Raw genomic sequence first — 20,031 nt, 5'->3', positions numbered from 1 at the left:
CCTGCTGCGTGTGTAAAGCGACCCCGGAGTTTTGTGTCTGGAGCGGCGCTGAGCAGCGTAGGCTGGCTGCACTCGGAGACAGGAGGAGACGGTGGCGCGTGAGTGACCAGCAAACCCACAAATACCCGGTCACTGTGCTGGTGGGGAGCAGGTGGGGAGGGCAGGAGTGAGGGAGACCTTTCAGCCAATTTTTTAAGGAGTAACACATTTAAATTTGATTGCCCCTCCCATACCCCTGGATAGTCACGCCACTGGTGTTTATCTGCCTGCTCACACCCACATTAACGTTTTACAGAGATTTGCTGTTCAAGCAAGACAAGGGCTCTAGGGAGTGAAATTTCATTTTCAGTGCTCCCAGGAGCACAGCTCTCTTCTGAGCTGGAAGGGAGGCAGCAAACACTAGCCCAGGGTGCGGCTTCAGGACGTATGGTCTGAAGTGGCCACTGACAGTCCGAACGTTAAAAGATGAAAAAGAAGAAATAAAAATCTTTCCCAAAGGAAGGATCTCAGATCCCACATGAGGGAGCATTTTTGTCTGGGTTTAGGCTTTTGACAGACTGTCATGGTTCAGCCCCAGCAGCAGCTCAGCACCACGCAGCCATCGCTCACTGCCCCTGCCCCGAGGGGATGGGGGAGAGAATCGGAGGAGTGAGAGTGAGAAAGACTCCTGGGCTCAGATAAGAACAGGTTAAGAATTGAAATAAAGTAAAATACTAATGATAATAATAACAATATAATAATAACAATATGCAAAGCCAGTGCTGCCCAATGCAATTGCTCCCCACCCGCCGACCGATGCCCAGCCAGTTCCCAGCAGCGATCGCTGCTCCCCGGCCAACCCCCCCAGTTTCTATACTGCCCATGACGCCGGATGGTATGGAATGGCCCTTGGGGCAGTTGGGATCAACTGTTCTGGCCGTGCCCCCTCCCAGCTCCTTGTGCCCCTGGCAGAGCAGGGGAAGCTGAAAAGCCCTTGCCTGGTGTCAGCACTGCTCAGCACCAACTAAACCATCAGCGTGTGATCAGCATTGTTCCCATCCTAAATCCAAACCACAGCACTGTGCCTACTGCTAGGAAGAAAACTAACTCTATCCCAGCCAAAACCAGGACACTGAATTAACAGGGGCAGTTTGGGGTTTAAGTCAAGCTTTCTAAGTGCTTCATGTGCAATGGAGATGCATTCGTGGTTGCTCGCCCGCGAGAAAGAGCATCTCTAGGCAGGGGACTGAAAATGACTGCTGCTATGTCTCCGTTTCACACAGTGCTCACAGTCACAGTCTCTCTTGCGTTTCACAGGGGTGTGTTGCTGGGTGCAGTCCAGGGTGTCCCCCTCCCACGTCCCCCTGCGCCAGCACATCCCTGTGCCCTCGGGCTGGGACTGCAGGACACAGCGCGATCGGGGCAGCAGCTGCCTGACGCTGTAGGACCACTAAGGACGTACCTTGTCTGCAGTTCGGGTAGCAATGCTGGAACATGATCCAAAATTCAAATTATGTTACCCTGCTGCTTTAAACTTAATTTATCTCAAATGGCTCAGGCATCCTTGAATATTACATCCCAATAAATAAAAGCACAATTCTGTTAACGCTGCTTCAAGTCAGATAGCATGGCAGCCCAAGGGCGTCAAGGTCCTCTGTCTTTTCATTACCTTCCTGTCGTACATTTTTATACCAATTTTGTAGTTCCTACCTATGATAGTTAAAAGACACCACCAAATCAGATCAGATTCTGCTAATATTTAAATGCAAAGTAAAGGGAAAATAAAAATATTGAGTCTCAAGATCTGAAGAATCAAAAGAAAGAAGCCCCTCTTATCAACAAATTTGTCTTATTCTTTAAAGCCATAGTGACTGGGAGGATTAAAATCTTATTTTGGAAGGGCCAATTATGCTGATGAATGTGGCCTTATCTCAGTTTGTATCAAAATACTTTGTGGTTACCGGTAACTTGATGAAGCCAGCGAACCTGAGCTAGTGATTATGCTGAGCAGAAAATCGCATATAACGAGATGCAGTATTTTCTGCACATTTACTCACCTCCCTTAGGCTGTACCCATTCAAAACCATCTCTTTTCCTCAAAGCTTCACACCCTAGTACAGACAAGGGGAGATGCAGCTCCCCTGGGGACAGGAGCAATTTCAGGGACTTTGAGCAGGGCATCGTGCTCAGACCGTCCCTCTGAGGCAGGAGTCCTGCGCTAGCTCCGTGTGTCTGGCACAGCTGGAAGGAAAGATGGACGCTTTCGTTGTGAGCCAGTCACCAGCCGATGGCAGCCCTCACGCCTTGTTTCTGATGAAGGCCATGAGCTGAAGGAGTCACCTCCAGGAAACTGAAGGAGAGAATTGCAGGTCACGTCATCTGACAGTGATTTTGTGGCGTTAAAATCATATTCTGGATGATGAGGGCAGTATGCTATACTGCAAAATAAATTTTCTTTTTTTGTAATCTCAGAAACCATATGGTTCATGTTTGAATTGTGGACTTCCCACTGGTTTCAAAGTTCTAAAAACGATGGAAAGTTCAGGAACATTCTTCTCAGTAATTCCAATTTGCTATGGTTTTAATAATATAAATGTTTCCTGACGTTTGCATCATCACTTATTCAAGTTCAGTGGGGTGTGCATCACTAATGCGGGAATAAGGAAGAGAATTTACATTTTCAAAGTAACTTTTCAAAATTTGTTTAAATATTGATGCAATTTCCTGGAAAGCTTTGAAATTAAATCTATTTGTCATGTTAGGAAAAGCACTAAGCCAGGAAAAAGGTCAGTGTCATTTTATTACAGATGCAACTTTTCTCTTCTGAGTTGCTCCCATACTGAACCAAACTGGCATGTGCAAAGGTGCTAATACTGCCATTCCCAGGAAAATTAATTATGCAAATATGATATTAGAAATACCTTTTGTGCCATCAGTAATACTGTATATATATTGTATATACTTGAATTATTACCATCATTTTAAATACAATTAAAACCATTTATTGTTGAGTTTCTAGAAGCACGATACAGAGCTACAATAATAGATGATCATGTATCATGCTGGAGAAATTTTGATAGGCGTTGGTGATTAGACAAGAATAAATTGTCATTGCTACCCAGATAAATGGATAGAAAATCTTGGGTTTTTCATAAATGTAATCAAAACCTTGAGGGTTTGCAGTTTGGTTCCATTTCACATGTATCTAGGTGCAATTATCCGCTTTGTTCCACAGGACTTCTCTCTATGCAATTTTGTGAAGTGAGAATGGACAATAATTATTTAATCAAATAGAAAGGAAAGATTTCAGCCTTATTCATGGTATCTTTCCCCCTTTTCTCTCTTTTTTGTGTCAACAAGGCTGGGAATTTTACAAGCGGAAATGAGCATACTTCCCCTTCCCAATGCAAGAAGGGGAAATGGAAAACAGCTAAAATATTCTAAGCCAAATAAAATATTATTTGTTGCAAGTTTTTCTGTAAAATCTGTGTCCTGAGAAAAATGAAATCTGCTTCCTAAGAATTTTCAATGGAATTTATTTCTAATTTAGCTTTAAATGTTAAAAGATCCAACTGGAATTTTAAAATCTGTTTGAACTCTCTAAAGTTGCCTGCTTGTTTTAGGCAAAAGCTTTCTGCCCCTATGAAAGCTTCCACAGGTCATGTTAATTCCTACTAATCCACTGTTTTTCGTTTTAACAACTATTTCTAAGGGAACCATTGAAACGCTTTTCCTGCTGAGTTCTGGCTTCAGGTGGCGCTGGTCAATGCTATTCTTTATGACACGAAAGGTCTCAGGCTGGATATGAAAGCGGGTGGTGAGGGACCCGCCGGGGCAGAAGGTCCGCCGGACACACACCGGGGCCGGGCTGCCTGTGGCTGCGGTTTCTCACCCGTGTCCGTCACGGGCGGCTGTGGGATGCGGGAGGGGGAAGCGGAATGACGCACTCGTCCGCAGGTACGAGCCCCCGACTTTCTCCTGGCACGAGCGGGTGTCTGCAGGAGCTGGTGCGTTCCACAGGCAGCCCGCAGCTCCTTCAGCTGGCGCACACGGGCCGGAGGTGTTCCCAGGCTGCGCGGCGACGGCTGCAGCTGCATCCCTGGGCAGAGCAGCATTCCCTGCCTGCCGGGATGGGAACAGAGCTGCTCCTCAGCCCGCTGCCCATTTCACCTTTTGAACAGGTCAGGTTGTAGCCGTGGTGGTCTAAAGGCACAACCAAGCCAGGGCTGGTGAGCGAAAGAAAGAGCTTTTATTAGAGCGGCTCTGTCTGGAAGGAACAGCCGGGCGTGCGGGCACGGCGCGTCCTGCTTGGGATTCCTGTTGGCATTTCAGCCAGCCAGCCACGGCGAGGAAAACCCTTCATTTTGATCACCTGCCTTGCTTTGGGGGTATGCTGGCAGTCTCCCAAACTAGGGACTCAGCTTCCCATAGCGTAAGAGTCTTTCTGAAGTCAGATGAATATTTTCTGGTTTGAAATCTGCCTTTTCATTGAAAAACTTATTTAAAACCAATATAGAATCATAGAATCATAGAATCATAGAATGGTTTAGGTTGGAAAAGCCCTTTAAGATCATCCAGTCCAACCATTAACCTACACTGCCAAGCCCACACTAAACCAATCAAGGGTAGACCAGACTGAACCATGTCCCCAAGTGCCACCTCTGCCCGTTTTTTGAACACTTCCAGGGATGGGGACTCCCCCACCTCTCTGGGCAGCCTGTTCCAATGCTTGACCACCCTTTCCGTGAAGAAATTTTTCCTAATTTCCAACCTAAACCTCCCCTGGTGCAGCTTCAGCCCATATCAACAACTGTTGTCTTTTCCCCTATTTTTTCTTTTTTCTTTTCCTTCTTTTTCTTAACTTTCATAGTCCTGCTGAAGCCATGGTTCAGATCCAGCCTTTAGGAAGCCAGCAGGACTTTACCAGGCTTCTCACACATGCAGACTGTGCCCTGACTTTGCTGCTGTGGAGACACCCTTGACGCTCGCCAGACAGCAGAGTATCAGCATCTCTTTCACTACAGCTTTGCACAGTGATGAGGAATATCTGCTTTTCAACTAGCACATGTCCCAGGAGTCAAGAGCTCTTTTGGCTGACGCACATTTTGACAGGAACCAAAGGAATCCCAGGCTCGGTGCTGGCTGGGGACCTAAAAGCCAAACGCTCACAGTGTAACCCCAGAGCTGGCTTATCTGTTGAAAACCATCTTGGTTGGAGATTTGTGCCATTCATCGCTTTATCTGGCTGCTTTTTTCTGGAGAGAGAAAATAAAAAAGGATGTTCCTTGGAGAGGAGGAGGCAGACACTCATGTTTATTTGTAAGGTACACATTTCTGTATTGCCCTGATATCAGCTGCTGGTTCTGCCACTGCCTGGGAAGCGCTAAAGAAACAGCATTTATCACCGAAAGGTCAATACCGCAAATAGGCAACTTGCACTTCGCTTTGCTGCTGTAGCACAGACAGCTGATGGTGGCATAATAAGGTAACTTCTACCCTTTAATGTTGCCGTGGTTTAACCCAGCAGGCAGCAAAGCACCACAGAGCCGTTCGCTCACTCACCCCCGGTGGGATGGGGGAGAGGATTGGAAAAAAAGTAAAACACGCGGGTGGAGATAAAGGCAATTTAATAGGACAGAAAAGGAAGGGAAAATAATAATAATGATAAAAGAATATACAAAGCAAGTGATGCACAATGCAATTGCTTACCACCCGCTGACTGATGCCCAGAGCAGTGGCTGTGCCCCCCTGCAACCAACTGCCCCCATTTTTTGGTTCAGCACGGTGTATGGTAAGGGATAGCCCTTTGGCCACTTGGGGTCAGCTGTGCTGGCTGTGTCCCCTCCCAGCTCCTTGTGCACCCCCAGCCTCCTCGCTGGCAGGGCAGGGTGAGAAGCTGAAAAGTCCTTGACTTAGTGTCAGCACTGCTCAGCAACAACTAAACCATCAGTGTGTTATCAGTGTTATTCTCATCCTAAGTCCAAACCACAGCACTGTGCCTGCTGCTAGGAAGAAAATTAACTCTATCCCAGCCCAAACCAGGACAAACGTTTACAAACATAAGTTAACCTTGTCTAGTGTTTGTTATAAAAAACTGACTTTGTAAGCCTCTGTACAACCCGCTGCTGAGGAAGCAATCACCATCTGATGCAGCTTTTTTTTTGTAATACAAAGAATATCAGGAAATAATATTTTCATGACAAACAATGTGATGTAATAAGCACAAAGACTACAGGCTCTGCACTCTGACATGTTTATCTTGTAAGATAACATTATGCCAAAGTCTTCCCCAGGTAAATGTTACGCCAAATGTAAAATAAAAACACAAATCTTCTCCTTAGTCATATTAAAAATTTGAAAATTGGACGTGCAGTGGAAAAGCAGAGGCATAGTGCTGCTCTTGCTTGCTACTGTCAATGAGGCAGATTCGGCAACTCAGCTCCTGAAAGTTGCTGGGGGAAAAAAAGAAAAGAAGAGTTCAGTCCAAACTCAAATTAGCTCTTCTGGTTAATTCAAATAGATTTTCTGTGGTTGTAATTACAAGCAGGGTCGGTGCTGTGCTCTTGTCAGAGGGCTGCCATGGTGCAGGCTGTGGTTTCAGCTTTCCTCCTCAGCTGTGACTCAGTTTCCAGTGTCAGGACCCAGGAAGGCAGCTTTTGCCCTGGCTGCGGTGGGGTGGGCATCCCCCATGGCCCTGGGCTCCCCTCGCCGCAGTCCCGGAGCTGTGGGGGCTCAGGGAGGCTGTACGGGAGGGGGCTGCTGCCCCTGCCTGCCCCTGCCTGCCCCTGCCTGCCCCTGCCTGCCCCTGCCGCTCGCTCCTGGGGGCTGGAGGATCTGGGGCTATGTTGAATTTGGCTTGCTTGATATTTGCAAAGAAAGATAGGATCATGCCCAAGGGACTTCAGTGCCATCTCCTCCCCCCACCCTCCTCTTCCAGCAGCTCCTTGCATCTGTCAGCATAAGCTCACTCATTCCTAAATCATTTTCAGATTTTGTATTAATTTTTTAATCATCTGGATATGAATGATTAATAAATGTTTAACAGCTCATAAAACATTTATCATGTTTCCCTATGGTAGGTGCTCCATCTTCGCTTGTTATCACTGGTGGCTATGAAAAATAGTCTACAAGGCTACAGAGTGAAGAAGCAGCCTTTTATCTGCCTCACCAAATACAGCACTTGCTTCTTTCCACGACAGGCAGTCTTTAATGGAAAAACAGGTGAGGAATCCTGATTAACTCTGCAAACACTGAGGTGCCAAAGTATCTACACTGGAATAACTCAGCTGCCCTAAAAATCATTCTGGCCAGGCATTCAAAGTGATCCATTCCAGATGGTGAGAATAAAGAGAGCAGTATGTGCCAGAGCCATAGGTACCTGCTCCATGTGAATAACCTTCTTCTGACATGGTCATTCTTTTTATGATTTTCAATGTTTATTTTTGCACTGAATTATCTTAGAAAGTAGAAGCTTTCAGATAGGTAAGTCATCATCATCAAATTATGAGGAGAATTCCTCCCTGTATTTCCTCATTAGGGGTTCAGAGGCACTGAAGCAGTTTCTGCCTTTGGGTGCTCACCACACAACCAACCCTGTCCCGTCAACATTTCAGAAGTGTCCTCCATGACATCAGCAGCATTGCCCTGGACCCACTCTGAACCAGGGGAGTTTCTCCTAACCTCACAGCCTGGACACTGAGTACCACCGCCATCTCCCATCTGGGCTGCTCCAAACATGACAAATCCAGCCAAGAGTCCAAACTTCTTCACAAAGCAGCAAATCTTGGCCATCAGGTCTACTTCTGAGTGCCCCAGACCTGTGCTCTGGGCAGCTGAGCAGAGAATGGCAAGCGCAGTTTATCTCCAAAGCTCTCAATTGATGGCGTGAGCCTGTTATAACTAAAGAAGAATTTATGAATAAATGAATAAATAAACAAATACATGAGGAAAGGCTTTAGGTGTGATAACGCTTCTTAAAATGCCATCAAATGTTCCTCCTTTAAGATAAACAGATCCATACCTGAGACAGGACCAAGTGTGTAGAATAAACACATCCAGCAAGTGGGGACTGCTTTATGTTCCCAGCATGGTCTCCTCGCCTGCGGATAGGATTAACATCCTTCACAGCCGTCTTCTAAAACCAAGGTAAAGCCTATTTAAAGGAACCATAAAGGTAAACCAAAACATTTCACTGTCAAAATGGTTCTGCTAGGGAGAGGCAAAAGGGATAAACCTTTATAACACGTTAGTATAATAGTGCGTTCAATACTTTGAACAGACCACTAGAAGATACTCAGATGCCTGCTGGGAGGAAAAAACCCAGCACCTTGTGAACCCCTCTGCTCGATCAGCCAGCCTGGTACCTCTTTCATGCTTGAGATTTGCCACCTGTAAGCTTCCTAAGTGTCCCGTGCCTGTCTATGGCTTTGTGCACATGGGTGTGTGTTTAATTTGCATGATATTAAACTGTGATAACTGGGAATTTTGCATGTCCACTGGCATTCAGTGCAGTAGCAGCACTGGCAAGCTAGTCTAAAATTGCATTTGCATTTGAACATGGAGGCTTTTCCTAGTTACCATCTTGGAATTTTGCTTCATTAAATAACGTAACTGTCACTTGCAGTAAGGCTGACTGCAAACACTGTGCAGGTGTGGCAGTTCCTGAGATGAGCTGCTTCATCTTTTCAATACAGCGGCTGGACTCCGACCTAGCATGAACTGTTTTAAATGCGTATTAGTTTACTTCAGTAGACCAAGTCTAAGCAATTATGGCCTTTACTTTAATTGTTACAGAGTACAGCCCAAATATAATCCAAAGAGGATTACCAGGAGTGACTTTTCTTCTCAAAGTTCCTTTTTCAAGGTCTTCTTTAATATGAAAAAATCTTATTGCACAACCACTCAAAATTAAAAATCTAAGTATAAAAGTAGCTACCTCTACCTCGGTGAATAGCAGGTTTTTTTATTTTCTGGTATTTAAGTTCACTGCCTGTTTAAAGTTCTAGTAGCTAATTAAAAAATAATTAGATGCAGGATTGGTAGCAACTGGTCAGGTCAGTGCGATGGCTGTGGCAGCCTCAGGGGCTCCAGGGCTGGGACCTCCACCCTCTCCTCTGCCTCAGCATCTGCCAGGGGAGACGGACCCTGCCTCCTGCCCTCCTGCCCTCCTGCCAGCTCTCCCCAAAACCCACCTCCCTGCCTGCTCTCCTCTCCTTCCCCTGTCCCCTTGGCTTCCTCCTTCGCCTGTTGCTCTTCAGTGCCTGGCATTTCTGGAGAGGGGAGCTGACTGCACTGGGTTTGTCTCTGACAGCCATGAGGTCCACAGTGGTGGCATTCAGTGGGGGGGGCTCCAAATTTGGCCCCCCCAGGAGACATGCTCCCCCGCCCTGGGCAGCCCCCCACCCTGCTGCCACGCAGCCCAGGGAGCCACCAGGCACCGCCCCCCGCTTGCACAGCCCCCCGGCTTGTGGTCTTTTGGATGGGACATTATCTGAAAGGTGAGGTTTTATGCTCTTTTGACCAGAGAATACAAATCTACCACACTGACCAAGTAGAAGTAATTTTTCCAGTTGGATCTGTGAAAAATAATTGGAAAACAGGTTTTCTAAGTCAAACACAACTATCTTTCTTCCTATTTTTACCAAAAGACTGGTGCTTTTTCACTTTTTTTCTTTTGTTAATTGTAATGATTTATTTTTTTAAGATAAAAAAGATTGTCTATGAAGGATAAGAAGCAATGATATATATGTATAAATAAATGCAAAGCATTATAGGATAAAACTCTAAAGAAACTGTCCTCTGACATAGAATCATCAAATCGTTTAGGTTGGAAAAGCCCTTTAAGATCATCCAGTCCAACCATTAACCTACACTACCAAGTCCACACTAAACCAATCAAGGGCAGACCAGACTGAACCATGTCCCCAAGTGCCACCTCTGCCCGTTTTTTGAACACTTCCAGGGATGGGGACTCCCCCACCTCTCTGGGCAGCCTGTTCCAGTGCTTGACCACCCTTTCCGTGAAGAAATTTTTCCTAATTTCCAACCTAAACCTCCCCTGGCGCAGCTTGAGCCCATTTCCTCTCGTCCTATCGCTAACTCCATGGGAGAAGAGCCCAACACCCCCTCCCTGCCCCCTCCTGCCAGGCAGCTGCAGAGATCAGGTCTCCCCTCAGCCTCCTCTTCTCCAGGCTGAACACCCCCAGCTCCCTCAGCCGCTCCCCACCAGCCCTGTGCTCCAGACCCTGCCCCAGCTCCGCTGCCCTTCTCTGGACACGCTCCAGCACCCCAATGTCCTTCTTGTGCTGAGGGGCCCAAAACTGGACACAGCATTCCAGGTGCGGCCTCACCAGCGCCGAGCACAGGGGCACAATCACCTCCCTGCTCCTGCTGGCCACACTGTTCCTGACACAAGCCAGGATGCTGTTGGCCTTCTTGGCCACCTGGGCACACTGCTGGCTCATGTTCAGCCGCTGTCAACCAACACCCCCAGCTCCTTTTCGGCCAGGCGGCTTTCCAGCCACTCTTCCCCAAGCCTGCAGCGTTGCATGGGGTTGTTGTGCCCCAAGTGCAGGACCCGGCACTTGGCCTTGTTGAACCTCACACAGTTGGCCTGGGCCCATCGGTCCAGCCTGTCCAGGTCCCTCTGCAGGGCCATCCCACCCTCCAGCACATCGACACTCCCACCCAGCTTGGTGTCATCTGCCAACTTACTGAGGGTGCACTCGATCCCCTCATCCAGATCATCGATAAAGATATTAAACAAGACTGGCCCCAACACAGAGCCCTGGGGAACACCGCTTGTGACCGGCCACCAACTGGACTTAACTCCATTCACCACTACTCTCTGGGCTCGGCCACCCAACCAGTTTTTCACCCAGCGAAGACTACACCCATCCAAGCCATGAGCTGCCAGCTTCCCAAGGAGAATATTGTGGGAGACGGTGTCACAAGCTTTGCTAAAGTCCAGGTAAATGACATCCACAGCCTTTCCATCATCCACCAGGTGGGTCACCAGGTCATCAAAGGAGATCATGTTGGTCAAGCAGGACCTGCCTTTCATGAACCTGTGCTGGCTGGGCCTGATCCCCTGGTTGACCTGCACTTGCCTGTTGAGTTCACTCAATATGAACCGCTCCATAATCTTTCCCGGCACCGAGGTCAGGCTGACAGGCCTGTAGTTTCCCGGGTCAAATACTCTTCAGGAAAAAAAAAAAAAAAAGTGGTATATTTATCTATAGATAAATGACATTCCTTCAACAACACTGCTTCTTTTTTGATTTTTAACATTTTCCTCAGATCAGACATGTCTTTCTGTTTGTCAATACAGTCAGCCAATTCAATTAATATTTATCAGGACTACATGGATGACAAATAGCTTTGCTTACTGTGGGGATTTGGTTATCTTTGGCAACTCAGAGTAACAATTACTACTATTAAAAAGAAATAATTGCCCTAAGTGACAATTCAGCACACAATCAAACTGTACATAATTGCATCTAGTACATTGTATTATGTCACATTATGTCAAAAAAGAAATCTGAATCATAAACTGAAAGGCAAAGTCACTTTTGTGCTTTTGACACAGGAATAAAACACGCTTGCTAAATCCAGCAGACTGAAAATAATTGGGTACAGGAAAAAAATAATTCCATTCCAGTGCCACCAGCAGTGCACCAGCCACAACAGCATCCCTGGGAGCACTGCGTGGTCCGTGGTGTGGGGGCCACCCTGCACCAGCCCCGGCTTTTCATCTGATTTTAGGGAATGATCCCCGCGTGCAGAGCCGTGTGCTGGAGGTTGGTGCCGCTGTGCCCCGAGCACGCGGCCGCTGCCCGCTCCGTGCCCCATCCGTGCCCCGGCATGCCCAGCTCTGCGCTCGGGGCAGGGGCACCAACACCCCAGGATGGAACACAGAGCCCCACCTTTAGGGAGGCAATAAGTGCTAATTCACCAGAGAGTTTTAAAAGATGTATTTTAAAATGAGCAAAAGGTGGATATTTCCCCTTCTCTGGGAGGCTCTTTGTATGCTACGACCTTACAGAAACTTGTTTTTAGCAGCCAGAGCCACTTTTCAGCTAATGAGGGACATGTCCTCAGACCACCTACAGAAGGTGGCAGCCCTCTGTGATGTGTGCGGACTTTCTAAGAGCATACCAAGAGTTCATGTCTTTAAAGATGCTTCTACAAATTGTAAAACTAAAATCTGTAAAGTGGGGAAAAAAAACCTCTCCGGCTAAATCTTTGGAAGCGTAGCTACCGTTCTGCACTGGAGTGAAGGTCCCTCTGGCCCCGCAGTGCTGGGAGTGGCCAGAAGGATTTTTTTTTTCAAAGAAAATGTAGGAATGGAACAAATGCAAAGAAGCATCCGCAGGAACGGCGTTCGCCGGTGCCGCTCCTTCCAGCTCCGTGCTGGGGCATCACCTCCAGAGCTGCCCCCCATGGCCCTCCTCTCCCCTGAGCTCCTGCCGTCTGTTCTTTGAACCCCTGCAGCTCTTCAGCACCCGCACGTGCACAAAGAAACCCCTCTGCTGGTTTTTAACCTCCATGTTTCTGTTTCCAGACTTGACATGATGCATTTCTGAGGTTGCTGCCAAGCCCTCCACTGCCTTTTTCATAGATCGGCCAGGGGTGACTCAAAGATCCTTTTCCAGTGAGGTATTAAATGGTTTGGTGGCCTTCATCCCACTTTTTTAACGAGGGCTTCCTCCCCTGCACCGATGCACATCAGTTACTTTCCACCTGTCTGAATTTTGCTTTGCTTTATTGCCCATCCCTTGGTGCCCCGTAGCTCCCGTGGTCCTGAGGGCTCGATGCTGCTCTTGCCACCACCCCGAGGATCCTGTTTTTGCCAGCAGACCATGCCAGCTCACCGTGCACTGCGTCATCCTTACCACTCATCGATACGTTTGTCAGTGCAGGGCCAGCTCTGATTCAAGTGGGGGCTCTGCTGAGAAACACGGCCGCTGCTCTCAGCCTCTGCTGCCTCCTCGCAACACGCTTCTCTCCATGAGCATTTTTAACTTCCATTCCACGTCAGTTCCTGAAATGGGGGAAAAAAGCTACCACCATTACCCCAGTTACATCTATTCACTTGCTTGGGATTTTCTTATTGCCTACGTCCATTATACTAAAAATAACTATGACGAGCTCATTTAATTTTAGCCTATGAGTGTATGTATGAATATTTATAATACTCTACATTATAAATGCTGAAAAGTTCCAGACTCTGAAAACGTGACGGCAGACCCCAGGGGAATAGAATGGCTTTTTTTTTTTTTTTTTTTTTTTCTGTCCTATTTCAAACCAGTTTCACACATCCTGCATTCCAAATGTGAAGTCTAGCACCGAATGTTTAAACTGCTTAAAGACTTTATGATGTTTTGTGCTTGATGAACACAGGCTAAGTTCCCATGCAAGAAAAAGCGAATGTTTCCAAAGGAATTCCCTATGAATTTATGCAAGGAGAGCATACTTATTAAAGTACTTTTCTGTTCACCTCTGGCTTTCATGTCCTTTTCATTTCCAAATACATGAGAAAATATGTATTATCAGCTCTCGCCTGCCAAAACCCAGAGCTTCACGCCCTGCTTCAGACAAGCAAAATCTTTTCACCCTCCCTAAAACCCTCACTGGACCCCAGGACTGCTGGTGGCAGGGGTGTTTTGAAGAGCTGCTGCAAAAGAGGGAGCTCTCCCCACGAGCTCTGCTCCAAGGAAGGGGTCTCGTGGTGTGGGAAGAGCTGGACGGGGCGCAGACCGGCCGTGCTGCCTCCACTCCAGCAACACAGCACGGTGCAACAGGCTCCCCTCGCAGGGTCCCCTTCTTTAATGAACCAGAGCTATGTTTTGAGGGATTGCCCTCATCAGTCATTAAGTATGGGGTAATGGTGAGCAGCTACACATAGAAGCATAGAGTCATAGAACCATGGAATGCTTTGGGTTGGAGGGCCCTTCAGAGCCCCCCCAGCCCAGCCCCTGCAGTGCCAGGGACAGCTTTAACCAGCCCAGGGTGCTCAGAGCCCCGTCCAGCCTGGCCTGGGATGTTCCCAGGGATGGGGCCTCCACCGCCTCTCTGGGCAACCTGTGCCAGCGCCTCACCGCCCTCAGTGTAAAACATTTCTTCCTTATGTCCAGTCTAAATCTATTCTTCTTTAGTTTAAATCCATCACTCCCTGTCCTGTCACAACAGGCCTTGCTAAAGCTTGCCCCCCCTTCCTGCAGCCCCTCTCAGCACTGCCAGGCCGCACTCAGGCCTCCCCGCAGCCCCCTCCTCTCCAGGCTGAGCACCCCCAGCCCCCCCAGCCTGGCCCCGCAGCAGAGGGGCTCCGGCCCTCGGGGCATTTCTGTGGCCTCCCCTGGCCCCGCTCCAGCAGCTCCGTGTCCTGTGCTGAGGGCCCCGAGCTGGGCGCAGGGCTGCAGGGGGGGTCTGCCCAGAGCGGGGCAGAGGGGCAGAATCCCCTCCCTCGCCCCGCTGCCCACGCTGTGGGGATGCAGCCCAGGATGGGGTTGGCTTTCTGGGCTGCCAGCGCACATTGCCGGCTCGTGTCCAGCTTTTCACCCCCAGCACCCCCAAGCCCTTCTCCGCAGGGCTGCTCTCCATCCCTCCATCCCCAGCCTGTGCTGATACCGGGGGCTGCCCCGTCCCAGGTGCAGGACCTTGCCCTTGGCCCTGTTGGACCTCATGAGGGTCACACAGCCCCACCTCCCCAGCCTGTCCAGGTCCCTTTGGACACACAATGTATTCCTAAGTGAAAAAGAGGTTTAATTGCAGCCAAAATACTTGTATAACGGCTGTTTAAGATGTGGGAATAGCCAGATGGATTTGTGCAGGCAGATGTCTTGTTCCATATCTTTTCTGTACTGGTGGACCGAGCATTCACAGCAGATGAAGATGCCTGAAGTGCTTAGGACTCAAATGTAGAAATTCTTGCCTCAGGGGAAATTTCTCCTAATACCTTCTAGTGAAAGGGTATTTTAAGCCCTGAAGCATGAAGAAGTACCCAAAGAGCCAGTTCAGGGCTTTCCCAGAGATCGCTGTCTTACCAGGACATGCCTGGCTTCCACAGGTAACACCATCTCAGCCTGTCTCCGTGCTTCAGGGAGCCTTTGTTTTCCTCTTGAAAACAATCTCAGCAGAGAGAATAGACGTGTAACTCTTCTCTATTACTCAATTGTTTTTATTCCATCTACTACAGGGTGCATTTACAGCGGATCAGCCTATTGGAGTGAGGTTTTTTTAGCACTTGAGTGTAAGAGCCAGGATATGAAAACCTCTTGAATTAAAGCCTTTTCCTTTATAGGCCACTTTGCAGAAATAAGTTATTAAAAGAAAGAAAGGAAGCGAGGGGCTTCCGGGCTGTGTGATTCCAGTATCAGAAGTAGAGAGAAATGTGTGACATCAGGAGGAGGTCCTGGGCAGAGTCTTGGTGCCCCTTCCATCTGCCCAGGGGAGGATGTGAGCAGAACACTGGGGGACGGATGCAGAGCCCTGATGCTGCTCTTCCCTGCCTCCTCTCTCCTCCCCCAGCTCTGACACCGCACCCCAGAGCAGCTGTGAAGTAGAGCTGAGAAAGAACAGGAATGAGTGAACCTGAGATGCCAGCAGGAAGGCAGTGAAAAAGACAACTCCGAGCGACCCCCTGGCTGCTCTCCTTCATCCCTCCCTCCGCAGAGCGGACCTGGAAGAGGCGGCATCCCCCCTCTTCCCACATCCCCCTCCTTCACCGCTTCTGCCTGCTCATCCTTTCTGCTCTTTTGCAACTGTGATTGCCCTGCACGACCTTTTTCATCTAGTGCTACCAGAGCCTTGGAGCACTTGAAGTGCCGTTATTGTCGCTCTTAAGAATTCAAGGTTTCTGTACAGTGAATACAAGTATTGCAATAGATGACGACCTCTCTCTAGCTTTAGAAATTTTACATCCTTCTATCTTCTCTGCTTTTTGTTATGTCTAATTACCTGATCTATAGTCCCAAACAAGGATTAATGGGGCTGTATTACAACAAAGTATTGCTAATTCTCTTTTGAAAAAAGGCTCAGAAAGTGCTACTGAATATGACACTCCTAATTATATAAAGCAAATCAGCTTTCTGTTGGAGCTTGAGAATTGGTAGTCAATCCATTACTGATGTCTCAGGTTCACATTTACTAAGGATATAATCTTTTTATTTTCCAAATGCTTTAGGATTTTTTCCCCCACTTTCACAGAGAGGGTCTGCATCCTTAGCACTGTACTGCGACACTGTTTCTTGTAAGACTGCACTCTGGTTGCAGAGTGTGTTGGGTATGCAGGGGGGTGTGCTCTACATGGTGTGTGATTGCTCCCATCTGTGGTGTGTTCCATCAGATTAGCTGTATATTAGTGTAGTAAATGTTCTTTTCCAGTAGCACCTATGACCTTTCTCTAATTTAATAAAGGGGTTTGTGTTTCCCTGAGGTACACAGGGAGACATCTAGGAGCTGTAGCAAATTGCTCTGCCTGGAGAAGTGGGGTCGTCGGTGGTTTGCTGGTTATGAGTCGATGCCTGCTGGACACTGACCTTCCCCCCACAGAAAAAATCCCTTGTTTGTCCAGCACTTCTCACTCTCATTGCTCCACACTGTATCCTCTCTGTTCTTTAGACAGGCAACCCAGATACATTAGATTATGTCTTTTCCAGCCCAACCTACAAATGAGGAAAGCTTCCCTACCATTGGGAAAAGCGGGTGCAGATGCAAAGCAGTGCACAGGGCTGTAATCCTGCAAACCCCTTAGTCTGAGCACAGGAAAAACCAGACCAATGAGCGATATATGTCAGTATTCGTGGTATCGAGACTAGAAGCATAACGTGTCTTCAGCAGTATGCAGGTGCCTAAAGAAGAAGGGAGACTTAGACTTTTAGGCTTTAAAGAGCTGGTGAAGCGGTTGACTCCACTTCCCTCTGCCCTCAGCCAGGCTCACCTTGCACAAGGAAATACATTTGGAAGCACTGCTAGTTGGTCCCTGAGCCCTTGCACACCTCTAAAGTCTTGAAAACCTGGCCTAAATATTTAATTACAGTGGTGGTCCTGGACTTCATCTCAAGGGTATTATTTTAGTTAAGAAAATTCCATTATTTTGTTTTTTTCTATTAGATTGTCTTGCCACCTTCCATGGTGTCTCTCCATTTATTAGTTGTGCTTGAAGTTCTGACACTGCTGGAACTCAGCTGAAGGGAAAAATTGAGTATATGAGCATCCTTTAATCACCCAGCAACTGTAGCAAGAGGGGACAGACAATAATAGAGAAAAGCAATTGCAAAAAAACCTGTGCTTTTAATGTTTCTATAGAAAGGAAGTGTGATACACAGACATACCGCTTCATTTAGTATGCACAAGATACATCATGCTGAGCTGCTAATGAGATAGCAATTTGGAGGTTTGGGAAGTAGTGGCTATGCTTCATGCCTACAAGAATCAATGAAAAGTGGTGACTGAAGATTTGCAAAATTTCAGTGTGAGAATTATAGAAACCTTTGTGCCCCAATGAAAGGGTCAGATCTGGTAGCAGAGGCTCAATCCCTCACATAGCTCATAACGGGGAAACGCGGGTACAATGTCTATGCAACACTGAAAAATGAGTGATTTAAAGTGGCCATTTGGGGTAATCCATGCATTTTACATTTCCTTGACTTGATGTGTGAATTACTAAGAAAGAGCGACAAATTGTGACTGATGGGAAGAAAGTAGAAACAGGAAACTATGTAAGGATAGCAGCAGAAAATATTGTACATGATCCTTGTGCAACTTCCCCATGGAAGGAAAGAGTGAGTGTGTTTTGAGTACAAAGGCAATGAGAAACAGCTTCTCACTTTCTGGATCAGCTCAAGTTTTATTTTCCTAAAGGTACAGCAAAAAGGCATACTTATTTTCCATTTCAGAGCTGGAACTTCATAAATATTTTAATTCACCAAGTGCTTACTGTTTAATGTTTGCATACCAAGAAAATTTGAGTGAACGTTGCCTTGCATGAAGTGCTCTGAAAACAAATTTTGGCATCTTTGATTGCTTGCCCCACCGTGGAACAAGGCTACTATTATCTGACTTGTCCTGTCTACTGCGAGCAAGCAACACTTTTGGATTATTTGTGTTTGAATTGAATAACTCTGAAGACAGAAAGTTTTGCTTTTGGCTGTTAAATAAGCAGAATAAAATAAATCACTTATGCTGAATAAATCATTGATTATGAGTTACACATGAGTGCTCCTTGGTGTTGGCTCCAAGGTGAGATGAATGGGATACGTTTATGTGACTCGACTGTTTAACTTTCAGTCTGAATCTGTCTCAAGGGCTTCTCAAAAATAGCTGGTACTGGGTTGAAAAATGAAGATGGGCAGGGATCAAACCCATAGTATGCAGCCCTACAACCTCTGCCACTTACATCTTTTTGACGAAGTGAAGGTGGAAGTGCCAGCGATGCTGTGAGGGCAAAATGTGGCTCAACCTTTGCCCACCTGAGCCCCCGAGCACTGAGCCTCCTCTGCTGCGTGCCCCCTGCCCGGGAGGGGTGTCCAGCAGCCCAGCACCTCTGCCTTCCAGCAGTGCGTCGTCTCTTTTGTGGTAAAAACAAAGTCAGAAGAGCAGGTCAGTGTGGTTTGAAGTGACCTTTGCACCCTCGTCGTGCTGGTGTTAGCCAGCACTTGCTGCAAGACAGCCCAGTGCATGAGATAGATAATCTGCATGTATTTCGGCCTTGGATCAAGTAAGCGCATACATAAAAACTTAGGTCCTTATGGTTTCTGGATTGATGGTGCAGTCTTGAAAACGGAGGCTGTCTCTGGCAAGAGAGAGCAAAAAGCTGCTGGCAAAAAGGTATTAACTTCACTATGCTGCATTTTATGAGGTAACAAAGAGTGCCTTGGTTCTGTGCCTTGAAAGTAAATAGAACAATATTTCAGTCCTCCTTATTCAGTTGTCCAAATGCACATAACCGATTTTTGCAGATAGGGATTTATGTTCGCTTGTCAGCATCTAATAAAGTAGAGCAATTGAGTCTGCCATTTATTTCAGTGCTGTTGCCTTTATTTCAGTATCCTTGTGTACACTTCATGGTGCCTGCCTTCAGGTTTTACTAAGCAATATGTTCCCTTTGGTGGATCTGCGAGCACACAGGGTTGCTCCGGACCGCGGGTGTCCAAGCTGCCAGATGTTAGAGGTGTTCGGAGAATGTGCCCCGCTGCCAGCGATACCCCTGGGCATCCCCCGCTCCAGGCTTGGTCTCAAAGAGCACCAACCCTCAGCCATCCTTCAGAGCTGAGGATTCTATGCAGGAGAAGCAATGCACTTCCACCTTCCTGAGCTGGTCCACACTGATCTGTGAGAGCACGCGTGGAAGGGTTGTGTCCTACCTGACTGTTAGTCCTACTCTGTCAGCATCTGTTGCTGGTAGTCATTATGGGCTACACAGACTCCTGGTCTGAAACAGCCTTAAATTCATTCCTGCGAGCCTTTCTGCTTCTTTTTCAGTCTAAGAGTTTGTTCTGCTTGGGGCATTTCCTATATTGCTCAGCAGCAGGGTGTCAATTTAATAACCTCTGTGACAGGGAGGCCTCTCTGAAAGGGTCCTAAATTATCACAGCCTGCACCAGAATCCCAGAGCATTTCCATTCTCGTTTTCTTTGTTTGTTTTCCATCTGGATTTTTGCTTTTAATTGACACACACTCCAGCAATTGGTCACCGAGACACCTCTTCTTGCTTTAGGGTTCTTACATTCACAGTCCTGTTGCGTGTTGGATGCATCACGTGCCAGTGCCCATACATCAGTGGATGAGAAATGCTGAATGTGCAGCGCTCTTACCACTGTCAATCCACACCATTTTCTTCTTGTGAACCCTGTATGAAGATGAAACATGATTATCAAATTGCAGATGGGATACTCACATCGACTGACATCCCCTGCACATGCAGGCGACTGGTCGCGGGGCTGTTGGCTGACATTTCAGAGTCCTGCCTCTGCTGTGAATCAGGAGCTGTGGTTACTTGTGTGTGAAAGGAGTTCAGTAAATAGATCCAAGCAGTCAGAAAGCTGCTGACCC

The sequence above is a fragment of the Pelecanus crispus genome, chromosome 6 (assembly GCF_030463565.1).
Source record: "Pelecanus crispus isolate bPelCri1 chromosome 6, bPelCri1.pri, whole genome shotgun sequence".
In the NCBI taxonomy this organism is placed as follows: Eukaryota; Metazoa; Chordata; class Aves; order Pelecaniformes; family Pelecanidae; genus Pelecanus; species Pelecanus crispus.
This window is presented reverse-complemented; position numbering follows the sequence as displayed.